This window comes from Schistocerca nitens, chromosome 8, assembly GCF_023898315.1.
Source record: "Schistocerca nitens isolate TAMUIC-IGC-003100 chromosome 8, iqSchNite1.1, whole genome shotgun sequence".
Classification (NCBI taxonomy): Eukaryota; Metazoa; Arthropoda; class Insecta; order Orthoptera; family Acrididae; genus Schistocerca; species Schistocerca nitens.
The window spans coordinates 167,431,344-167,443,399 of record NC_064621.1 but is presented as its reverse complement, the minus strand read 5'-3'; the positions used below and the strand labels follow the sequence as shown (position 1 = coordinate 167,443,399).

Below are 12,056 nucleotides of genomic sequence, written 5' to 3'. Positions count from 1 at the left end.
TGTGACTGAATTTTACGAAGAATATTGACAGCTTCGTCTCATTTGAATACAATTTGTTTATAGAATGAACAAAGGTTATGAAATAGCGCAGATTATGGAAGTAAGTTGCTGCATCACGAGCTACAAAGTAATAATGCGAATCTTTTCAAAAACTTAATTGCTGATGATTGCCCTTTTTAGTGCCACCATAAACATCTGTATAGTTTCTGTACATTTCCTGAGCAAACTTAAATGTCGACATAAAAGTTTTCTGGGTATGGTACCGCGTCATAATGTAAAAAACTACTGCTGCTGGAGAAAAACTAACGTTTCGGTCACGGTTGCAGTGGCCTTCTTCTGGGTCTAATGGTGAGTTGTAGCTTTTTTTTTTGTTTTCTTTATTGTGATTTTAAAACCCGTAGAACAGGTAGGCTGGCAGCAGCACAATACGCTGCTCTTCAGCCAAAGATAGTACAATGATAAAAACAGAGAAGACACATGAGTTGGAACAAAACGGCGGGGAAAAAACAGTAGACACATGAACATAAAAAACATGAAGCCATTCACACTCGATGACAATTCACACTACAAACTGTTGACACGAAGCACAAACACTGAAGATGTCGATGGCACTGGTGAACGATGGAGTGTGACAGTGAACACTGAACACTAAACACGACGGCACACACGAGACACTGATGGCGATGATCTCCGGAGCACGAATGTCCACTTAGAGTGTGCGAGTCTGGGGACCTGCCAAGAGGGGAATAAGGGTGAGGTGGGGGAGAGGGGAGAACAAGAATGCCAATGGCTGAGGAGATGGGGGGGAGGAGAGGGACAGGGGAGGGGAAGCCCAGGGGAGGAGTGGGGAGAAATGGCGGAGGAAGGGAAGAGGGAGAGAAGGGAGGGAGGTTGCCCAAAGGAGCAAACACAGGAAGAGGGTGGGAGGATCAAAGTTGGTAGGAGGGGTAGATGGAGGAGAGGAGGGCGTCATCAGGGAGAGGGAGCTGGCGGAAGCCACCTTGGGAGAGGGTAAGGAGGGTGGAGAGAAGGAGATTGGGTGGGACGTGGGAATACAGGCGCGGCAGCGGTCGGGGGTGGGAGAGGATGGGCGAGACAAGCGGGTGAGGAGGATCGAGCTTGCGGGATGTGTACAGGATCCGTATCCTTTCAAGGAAAAGGAGGAGGTGGGGGAAGGGGATGAGATCGTACAGGATCCGCGTGGGGGAGGGGAGATGGATGCGATAGGCGAGGCGGAGAGCATGGCGTTCAAGGATTTGAAGGGATTTATACAAGGTAGGGGGGGAGGGGGGCGGAGATCCAGGCCGGATGGGCGTAACAAAGGATAGACAGGGCGGATGAGGGATTTATAGGTGTGGAGTATGGTGGAGGGGTCCAGACCCCACATACGGCCGGAAAGGAGCTTGAGGAGACGGAGTCAGGAGTGTGCCTTGGCTTGGATTGTCCGGAGATGGGGGTTCCAGGAGAGTCGACGGTCGAGGGTGACGCCAAGGTACTTAAGGGTGGGGGTGAGGGCGATAGGACGGCCATAGATGGTGAGATAGAAATCAAGGAGGTGGAAGGAAGGGGTGGTTTTGCCTACAATGATCGCCTGGGTTTTGGCGAGTTCTAGCTATGCAGTTTCCTTTATATTTTGTTGTTGCTGTTCACTGCGCATGCCATTCCGTCAGAATTTTAAAAAGCTATTAGTTTCATTGGTCACTTAAGGAAGAAGGAGAGGGAACTTTATTTTAATAGGTTATTGCGGTGGGGGAAGAACGTGACCTCTGTTGTCTATTGGCTCTTGTGTACCACGATTGGTGATCACCGTCGAATGAGAAGTTGGCTGCTGTTTACCAAATGCTGGACGTCGGCTGCGCGGCGGCAGTTACTCGCCGGTAGAGCTCGTGCCTCGTGTTGACAGTGCGGTCTGTTGGCCTCTGATTGCTGGCATCCAAGATGGGGCAAGCCTAATCCCATCCTCCCTGTTCATGTTATTAGTGTGTTTAAGTATTTTGATGGCATCTCTGATTTTGCGTTTCCTCATAATTGGCTGCTTGGCCAACACACAGGCTTCGCTGAATTTTATTTCTTTCCCGCAGTCTTGCTGATGTTCTGCCACTGCGGATTTGTTGTGTCGCCCTAGACGAATATAGCACTCGTGTTCCCGAATGCGCGTTGCTATTGTCCTACCAGTCTCGCCGATGTATGCCTCTCCACATTCGTATTCCACCTTGTAAACGCCTGCAGTCTGTAATGCATCCACCTTGTCCTTAGTGGAGCGTAGCACGTTCTGAATCCTACGATCACTATAGAAGACAGGCTGAACCGCAACGCGACGAAGGTGTCTGCCTATTCGGTCAGTAACATTTTTCACGTAAGTTAAGCGCATTGTTGGCTGCAGTTTGTCTATTTCTTGCTTTTCTGTCTTACTTTTGTTCGTCGCGCAAGGTTGTGTTTATCGACTTATGATTGTAGCCATTGGCTAGAAACGTTGTGCGTAGCCTTTTAAGCTCAGGTGTGATGTTTTGAGCATCATTTAGGCGCTGCGCACGGTTTGCCAAAGAACGGATGACAGAGTTCTTGTGCGCTGGGTGGTGGTAGGATTGGGCGTTCATATACCTGTCTGTATGTGTAGGCTTGCGATATACTCTGTGCCCCTGTGTGCCCTCCGTTCTCCTGTATACTTCGACGTCTAGAAATGGGATTGCTCCATTTTCCAGCAGCAGTAGCTTTATACATTATGACGCAGTACCATAACCAGAAAAATTTTATGTCGACTGACTCTAGCCGCGGAAGCCTACGCAATTATATTAAACTTAAATGTGAATGAATATACCGGCATGCAATGCGTTCGGTGATTACTGTAAGAGAAATGATGCTTCTGATGGATTTTACAGACTGGTCCTCTTCGAGTCTCTTCACACTTGCAGCACGTGAAAGTCAGCGCCTAGATATCAGTTTTATGAAGGTGTGTTACGTATTTACCAAGCAACCCGAAAACAGTGACTTTAGAAAATTAGATTTCCGAAAGCTGCTAACTACAAGACATTTCGAGAGTTTTAAAATAGCTGCCAGTAAAATGAATGCACCGAGCAGAAGTCGGGTAGTGATAAAGTCGTTGGTTCGAATCTCATGGATAACCACTTTTTGTTTTACTTTTATTGAAGTTCCATATTTACTGAGATTTGGAAAGGATGATTCACAAATATTCTTATTTTAAAAAGCAAAGCCTCACAGTTCTGCGCAATAGGTACCGATCGACCGCCGCGTCATCCTCAGCCAATGGCGTCATTCATATGCGCTGCGGAGGAGCGTCGGTTCGCCACACCGTTCTCCTGATCTGAGAGCTGCTACTTCTCACTCAATCAGCTCCTCAGTTGGCATGACGAGGCCGAATGGAATCTCGTCTATTCGTTCTACCGAGGAAAAATTCCTGGCCGCGGCGACAATCGGATTATCCGGACTGCAGGCTGCCTTACTGACAACTCAGCAACGAATTCGGACAACAAATACTGAATCACAATTTTTAGTAAAAATGACACCTTTCAATTTTTAATTACTCACCGCACGAAAATAAATTAAAATCTGATAGACATGCGAAACACGTCATTCTGAAATAGTAACGTTATGGTCGTCTACATCACGTTTAATCTCTAGAAATAAGAAAATATTTCATTTTCTATTCGTTGTTTCGCAGTTTTGAATAAAATTTTAATTTATTATTAATTCATGCATTGTAATGCAATTAGTAATTAAAACTAGGCAGATGTCATTTTTATTAAAAAATAGCTATCCGGCCGGCTTCACGGCGTTGAGTATCTGCGGCCAGATTATTTGCATGGCATAGCGTATTTTGTTTGCGGGCCGCTGTGTAGAGTTATGAATAAGTTCCAGAGAACGACGTTACGTAACTGAGTAGCGACATATACAGTGCATGGCAGAAAAGTTGTGTAGAGGCATGAATGTTTCATGTAGAGTTGGCGGTTGGAGTGACATCTAATAGCAATGATGGGACCACATCGTGATGCAAGTAATACGTTTACAACAAACGTAAATGTTCCATTTGAATCATGTGTGCATGTGCGAGTGAGTGATTCAGTATGTATTTGAGCCTGGTTGAGGCGTCACAAATAAATGAAAACATAATACAATTCACAGATGACGTACGTGTTTAGCTCATATTACATCACTCTTCTTGTAAAGGATTTTGAATGAAGAGTGGGAATTGTTATTGGCAGTCTGAAGAAAGCAGAAATTGGCAGTCTGCACTGTGGCGTTGTCGAGACTAATTGCCGCCATTCTTTGTCGTGGACTCTTTATCGCACACTTTTTCGCCGTGCCACATGAAGAATCGTGGCCACATGCAGATCTGATTAAAGATAGGCAGAGGCTGGAAGCTGCGCCGTCTGCTGCTCTGCTGAAGGAACGTTCTGCACGTAAAATGAAGCACAGTGGCTAAAGTAGTTCTTCAGAAAATATTTTTCTTTTAGCATAAAAATTAAACACCACTCATTTCCGATTTGCGTGTTTCCTCGCTATGTAGTTGTTCTCAAACGTTTGCAGAGAAGATATTGGTTAAAAATATTTAATCATTTTAAAATGTAGGTCTCACATTACTGGCTGATCACGAGGTCGTTCCCTTGACATCACTGATCATATTTATTACGATACTTAAAAGTCCAATAACTCATTGCAACTTTTTGAAAGATTTGCAGTGAATTAAGAGTACGAATTTTTATTGCTGTTCTGAAGGAAGCAGAAATACGCAGTCCTAAACTGTCGTCATGTTTTGAAATGTGTAACTCAACATCATTCAGAGGTTTGTGCTACGTTAAAAGGCAGAGTGAGAAAAAGTGACCCGGCCGGTCACTTCTGAAGAATTGCATATATGTGAGTCTGGAGTCACTTACTGAGTTTTAGAATTTACTGCCGCGCTCTCAAGCTATGGTGGCTGTTCGCGAGGTGGCAATAGCATCGATTTCACTACTTAACTTTAATTCATGATAACTCAGTCAATTTACACGAAATATTTACATATTATATGCAAGAAACTTTGTCATGAAACACTGTACCTATTAGTGAAAACCGGATCAAATTCTCTAAAGCACTACCTGAAATAATGATCCAATATTTCCTAATCAAGTTTTTCATTTGTTAATAAAAATATAGTTTCAAAAAATGTAAAAGGAAACAGTGGCGATCGACGAGATACAAACTTAATGCTTACTTGATATGCACGCTGTACAATCAGCTATGAGTATCTATGTAGACACGCTGACTGTCACGAGTCTGCCGCTCTGCTATGTATGCCGGAGACCACGTGGCAGCCAACGTTGTAACAAACCAGCATACATTTTTTTCTACCGATTCAGTAGCGTTGTGAGTGCTGCCGTTGATGTGGACGCCCCACTCCCTACCCCCAGACGTCGTGGTAGCTGAACTCCTGATAGCACTTTGCGACTTACGCGTCTTTCCTTTCGTTGATTTCATACGTTTTCTTCAACAGTCCTCCGATACGCTCGACTGTCCTCGGCCGTCAGTAGATGATGTCTGCCTGATTTTCACTTAGCGGTGGATGTTTGTTTGCGTTTCTACGTCAAAATCACGTGACCAACAGTGAACTTGGGCAGCTTTAAACAAAGGCGCAAAAAAGTGATGGCAAATCGATATGCACTTATACAAATGGCTGTAGCATCGCTTACGAGAGGTATAAAAGCGCAGTGCGTTGGCAGATCTGTCGTTTCTACTTAGGTGAGAAGGTTTCCTACGTGGTTAGGGCCGCACTACGGGAATTAATAGACTTTGAACGAGGAATGATACCACGGCAGTTCAATAAGTAATGCAACACGTTTTCTTTCTCGGCCAATTTTGGTTGAAAAAACCGGAAATTTCTTGTGGAATATTTTCAAACATTCCCGCTTCGTCTCGTGTAGTTTCATTGACTTCCGACAGGTGGCAGCGCTGTACGGAGCTGTTAAAATGGTGTCTGTAACGGATGTGCGTTGCAAACAATGGGCAGTGATCGAGTGTCTTTTGGCGGAAAACCAGGGCATCTCAGATATTCATAGGCGCTTGCAGAATATCTACGGTGATCTGGCAGTGGACAAAAGCACGGTGAGTCGTTGGGCAAAGCGTGTGTCATCATCGCCGCAAGGTCAAACAAGACTGTCTGATCTCCAGCGTGCGGGCCGGCCGTGCACAGCTGTGACTCCTGCAATGGCGGAGCGTGCGAACACACTCGTTCGAGATGATCGACGGATCACCATCAAACAACTCAGTGCTCAACTTGACATCTCTGTTGGTAGTGCTGTCACAATTGTTCACCAGTTGGGATATTCAAAGGTTTGTTCCCGCTGGGTCCCTCGTTGTCTAACCGAACACAATAAAGAGCAAAGGAGAACCATCTGTGCGGAATTGCTTGCTCGTCATGTGGCTGAGGGTGACAATTTCTTGTCAAAGATTGTTACAGGCGATGAAACATGGGTTCATCACTTCGAACCTGAAACAAAACGGCAATCAATGGAGTGGCACCACACCCACTCCCCTACCAAGAAAAAGTTTAAATCCATACCCTCAGCCGGTAAAGTCATGGTTACAGTCTTCTGGGATGCTGAAGGGGTTATTCTGTTCGATGTCCTTCCCCATGGTCAAACGATCAACTCTGAAGTGTATTGTGCTACTCTTCACAAATTGAAGAAACGACTTCAGCGTGTTCGTAGGCACAAAAATCAGAACGAACTTCTCCATCTTCATGACAACGCAAGACCTCACACAAGTCTTCGCACCCGAGAGGAGCTCACAAAACTTCAGTGGACTGTTCTTCCTCATGCACCCTACAGCCCCGATCTCGCACCGTCGGATTTCCATATGTTTGGCCCAATGAAGGACGCAATCCGTGGGACGCACTACGCGGATGATGAAGAAGTTATTGATGCAGTACGACGTTGGCTCCGACATCGACCAGTGGAATGGTACCGTGCAGGCATACAGGCCCTCATTTCAAGGTGGCGTAAGGCCGTAGCATTTAATGGAGATTACGTTGAAAAATAGTGTTGTGTAGCTAAAAGATTGGGGAATAACATGGTGTATTTCAATGCTGAATAAAACAACCTCTGTTTCAGAAAAAAAAATGTGTTGCATTACTTATTGAACTGCCGTCGTAGTTGGAACTAGACGCTTGAGGCGTACCATTTCAGAAATCGTTAAGTAATTGAATATTCTGAGATCCACTGTGTCACGAGTGTGCCGAGAATGCCACATTTGAAGCATACATCTCGCCACAGACTGCGCAGTGGCCGGCAGCCGTCGCTTCACGACCGAGAGCTTCGGCATTCGCATTGAGTTGTCAGTGCTAACAGACAAGCAACACCACGTGAAATAACCGCAGAAATCACTGTGGAGCGTACGACAAACATATCCGTTTTTGACAGTGGCGTTAATGGGCTGTGGTAGCAGATGACTGAGGCGAGTGACTTTGGTAGCAGCAAGACATGGCCTGCAAAGGCTCCCCTGGGCTCGCGACCATATCGGTTGGACCCCAGACGACTGGAAAACTGTTTCCTTGTCAGATGAGTTCCGATTTCAGTTGGTAAGAGCTGATGGTACGGTTTGAGTGTGGCGCAGACCCCGCGAAGCCATGGACCCAGATTATCAACAAGACACTGTGCATGCTGATGGTGGCTTCCTTAAGACTTGGGCTGTGTTTACATGGAATGAACCGATCATTGACTGGAAGTGGTTACGTTCGCCTACTACGAGACCGTTTGCACCCATCCATGGACTTTATGTTCCTAGACAACGACGGAATTTTTATGGATGACAATGGGCCATGTCACTGGCAGCTGGTTTGAAGATCATTCTGGAGAAGCCGAGAGAGTGATTTGGCCACCCATATCAGTCAACGTGAATCCCGTCGAATATTTATGGGATGTAACTCAGAGGTCAGTTTGTGCACAAAATCGTGGACCGGCTACACTTTTCAACTATGGAGGGCTATAGAGGCAGCATGCCAACGGTCTTGGCGTGGTGGTAACACCGGTTCCCGTCAGATCACCGAAGTTAAGCCCTGTTGGGCTTGGCTAGCACTTGGATGGGTGACCATCCGGTCTGCCGAGCGCTGTTGGCAAGCGGGGTGCACGCAGCCCTTGTGACAAAAACTGAGGAGCTACCTGATGGAGACGTAGCAGCTCCGGTACCGTAAAATGACATACGACCGGGAGAGTGCTGAGCTGACCACATGCCCCTCCATATCCGCATTCAGTGACGCCTGCGGATGAGGATGACACGGCAGCCGGTAGTTACCGTTGGGCCTTCATCGCCTGTTCGGGAGGAGTTAGTTAAGTTATAGAGGCAGCATGGCTCAATATTTCTGTAGGGGACTTCCCCCAAAGACCTGTTGAGTCCCTGTCACGTCGAGTTGCCGCACTACACCGGGCGAAAGGAGGTCCGACACGATGTTAGGAGGTACCTCATGACTTCTGTAATCACAGCGTAAAAGAAGGGAATGATGAATTTTGTAAATTTATTTTGTAAAGATTGATTTGAGAGGTGTGAAGATATTCAGATAAAGTTATTGCTGCCTTGCTTGCTCGCACGTAATTTACGGAGGGTTTGTAAAAGACAAATTTTCTTATGATTTCTGTTTATGGGTTGGGGTTAGTTAGTTTGACCGAAATTCCCTGACGGATTTCCTGCTCAGGCGACACCCAGTCCACGTTCTACGTCACTGACCTCTCCCGACCCACGCATTCTGCTGTGACTGCGTCCCCACTGACAACACAACACTCACTGTCTCCTTTTATATTGGTAGTTCTGTCTCTCGTGACATCTAGTGATCACTTGACCATTACATGGGGTGTCCGGTTATTTTTGTCAGCTAGTGTCAAAAGACTCCCTGTTTTCAAAGACAAGACCTAGTATTAGACTTTCTTGAGGACTGCGTCGTACTGTTTTAGGAAACTGATGTCCACGTAGTGACCTTCATCCTGTAAGTATGATGAAATTCTAGGCGAGTCAGCCTGTAAGGTCCCTTGGATAGTGCAATTCATTTGTAATAATATCTGTGTCCGGTATATTACCAGCAAAGTCATCTTTCACTACAGTACCGGGTGATCAAAAAGCCAGTATAAATTTTAAAACTTAATAAACCACGGAATAATGTAGATAGAGAGGTACAAATTGACACACATGCTTGGAATGCCATGGGGTATTATTAGACAAAAGAAAAGTTCACAAAATGTCCGACAGATGGCGCTGGACAACAAAACGTTAGTGACTGCGCATGACAATCGTGTATAAAAGGAGCTGTAATGAGAGAGAGAATCAGATGCGCCAGCAGTCGCAGCATGTTGACGTTACCTGAAAAGGCGCTTTTAGTGAAGCTGTATTATCAGAATGGGGAATGTGCTAGTTCAGCGTTACGATCCTATCGCCATAGGAAGGGGATTCGAACGGGTAAATGTCCGTTGACAAATGCAGCTATGGCGAGAATGATTTCGAAGTTTGAAGCCACGGGTTGTTTAGAAGATAGACCCCGTAGTCGCCTTCCGAGCACAACGCGTAATGCTGCTGAGACAGTTCAGGATGAAATGGAGACTGTAGCAGGTTCGTCTATGCACGGGGAAGTCAGCGCTCGTGCAGTCGCACGTCGCACCGGCATTCCATGCACTACTGTTTTGTTGGCACTGAGGCGTACCCTCCTATGCTATCCGTACAAAATCCATCGGCATCATGAGCTGTTACCTGGCTATTTAGTGAAGCGGAGGTCATTTGCGGTGTGGGTGTCTCAAAAGATGGCGGAAGATGACGATTGGTTGAGTAACGTGTTGTGGACCGACGAAGCTCATTTCACGCTCCGAGGGTCTGTCAACGCCCACAACTGCAGAATTTGGGCTACCGAAAATCCTAGAACTGTCGTGGGAACTCCATTGCACGACGAGAAAGTCACAGTATATGTTGAATTTACCACATCTACCGTTATCGGGCCTTTTTTCTTCGTGGAAATGCGTGATTCTGGTTTTGTAACGGCTACCGTGACGAGTGAGAGGTACGCCGATATGTTACAGAATCGCATCATCGCCAGCCTGGCTGATAAACACCTGCTGGAACGTACGATTTGTATGCAGGATGGCGCTCCACCCCTTTTTGCTAGACACGTGAAAGATCTCTTGCGCGCGTCGTTTGGTGATGATCGTGTGCTCAGCCGCCACTTTCGTCATGCTTGGTTCAAATGGCTCTGAGCAGTATGCGACTTAACTTCTTAGGTCATCAGTCGCCTAGAACTTAGAACTAATTAAACCTAACTAACCTAAGGACATCACACACACGAATGCCCGAGGCAGGAGTCGAACCTGCGACCGCAGCGGTCGCTCGGTTCCAGACTCGTCATCCTTTGCCTCCCAGGTCCCCAGACCTCAGTCCGTGCGATTATTGGCTTTGAAGTCGCAAGTGTATCGTGATCGACCGACATCTCTAGGTATGCAGAAAGACAACATCCGACGCCAATGTCTCACCATAACTCCGGACATGCTTTACAGTGCTGGTCACAACATTATTCCTCGACTACAGCTATTGTTGAGGAATTATGGTGTACATATTGAGCATTTCCTGTACAGAATATCATCTTTGATTTGTCTTACTTTGTTATGCTAATTATTGCTATTCTGATCAGATGAAGCGCCATATGTCGGAAATTTTTTGAACTTCTGTATTTTTTTGGTTCTAATAAAATCCCATGTCACTCCAAGCATGTGTGTCAATTTGTACCTATCTACATTATTCCGTGATTTATGCAGTTTTCAAATTTATACTGACTTTTTGATCACCCGGTATATACGTAGCTATGTGTAAGCGATCATATTGCTTTCGCTGAGTTTTCTATGTGCCACGAACTGGAATGTATATTCGTAACTAATAGGTTATTTCAATAAAAGTGAACCATATTGAAATAAAATATTGTTCGATCCTAGGGCACCGTAAACGTCTCGGTATAACTTCGCTACCTGACCTTCCTGGCACTTCGTACCTATGACATGTATTATCGTGCAAAACAGTCTTTTACTGATAAATGTACATCTAACGATGGCATCATGCTACCAAAATGCATCATGTTAAAGTAAATATTGTTTTGAAATGTGACAGAAGCACCAAATTGAGTTCTTTATAAAAATGTTGTCTCTCATATGCATGTTTGTACTGACTAAAATATAAAGTGTACATGTGCCACAGCAAGCGGTGCTGGTGTGCGCGTATAGAAGTCTCGGATTTTCGCCACAGCCGGCTAGGGAGCCTCAGGGATGAGTGTTTTGTCGCGGTTTCTCCACTCCACTTCTGAGGCGATTACGCGCTTCATTTCTCGGCTCGTCTTTCCTGTCAGAACCTCATTAAAACTTTCAAAGAAGTTGGGCGTGACCCGCGGCTTCCGAAAATCCCACCCCTCTGTTTCTGAAGCGTTACCGCCTTGGCCGATTGAGTCCTTCTCAATGCAGCAGCGAGCGTCTAAAAGGGCGCTTCAGTAATCTCCCCCTCCTGCCAAGCACCCACCGGAAAAGTGCCCCCGGCCTTTACGGTGGTCTCGAAACGATTGTGGTTTGGAATAAGACGGTTACTATTCATTCTCGCCTGCACATCTTTCTTTATGACATGACTTTCTTCGTACAGCGATAAATATACATTTACGTTCAGTCATGTACTTCTCATCCTTCTTGCTCCTGTGAGGGTAGGTATGTGTTCCTTTTTTTAAGTTGGAAATATAATTTTGCGTTTTCGTCCATCTTCTTTCATGTATTTTCCCATGAAAGAAAGCAGAATTTGCTCCCTCTTTAGCATAGTATTAATCATATTTTTAAAAAACTTAATTATTGCGTTAATCGCCTGCTATATCTACATCTTTATGACAACTCCAATTCACACTCAAGTCATTAGAAAAGGGTTCTCAGAACCACTTCCTGACTATTCTCGACCATTCAAGTTCCTAATAGCAAATGTGGAAAATGAATATCAAAAGATGTCATTGTGAGGTCCGATATGTACTAGTTTCTTACGATGCTCCTTTCTGCCCACTTAATTTTCAACAT

The 12,056-nt window shown here is 45.5% G+C and overlaps 1 pseudogene; it reads left to right on the top strand.

The window, feature by feature from the left end:
- The first annotated feature begins 7,989 nt into the window (after positions 1-7,989).
- On the top strand, positions 7,990-8,107 carry LOC126200042 (5S ribosomal RNA; annotated as a pseudogene).
- Positions 8,108-12,056: the final 3,949 nt, after the last annotated feature.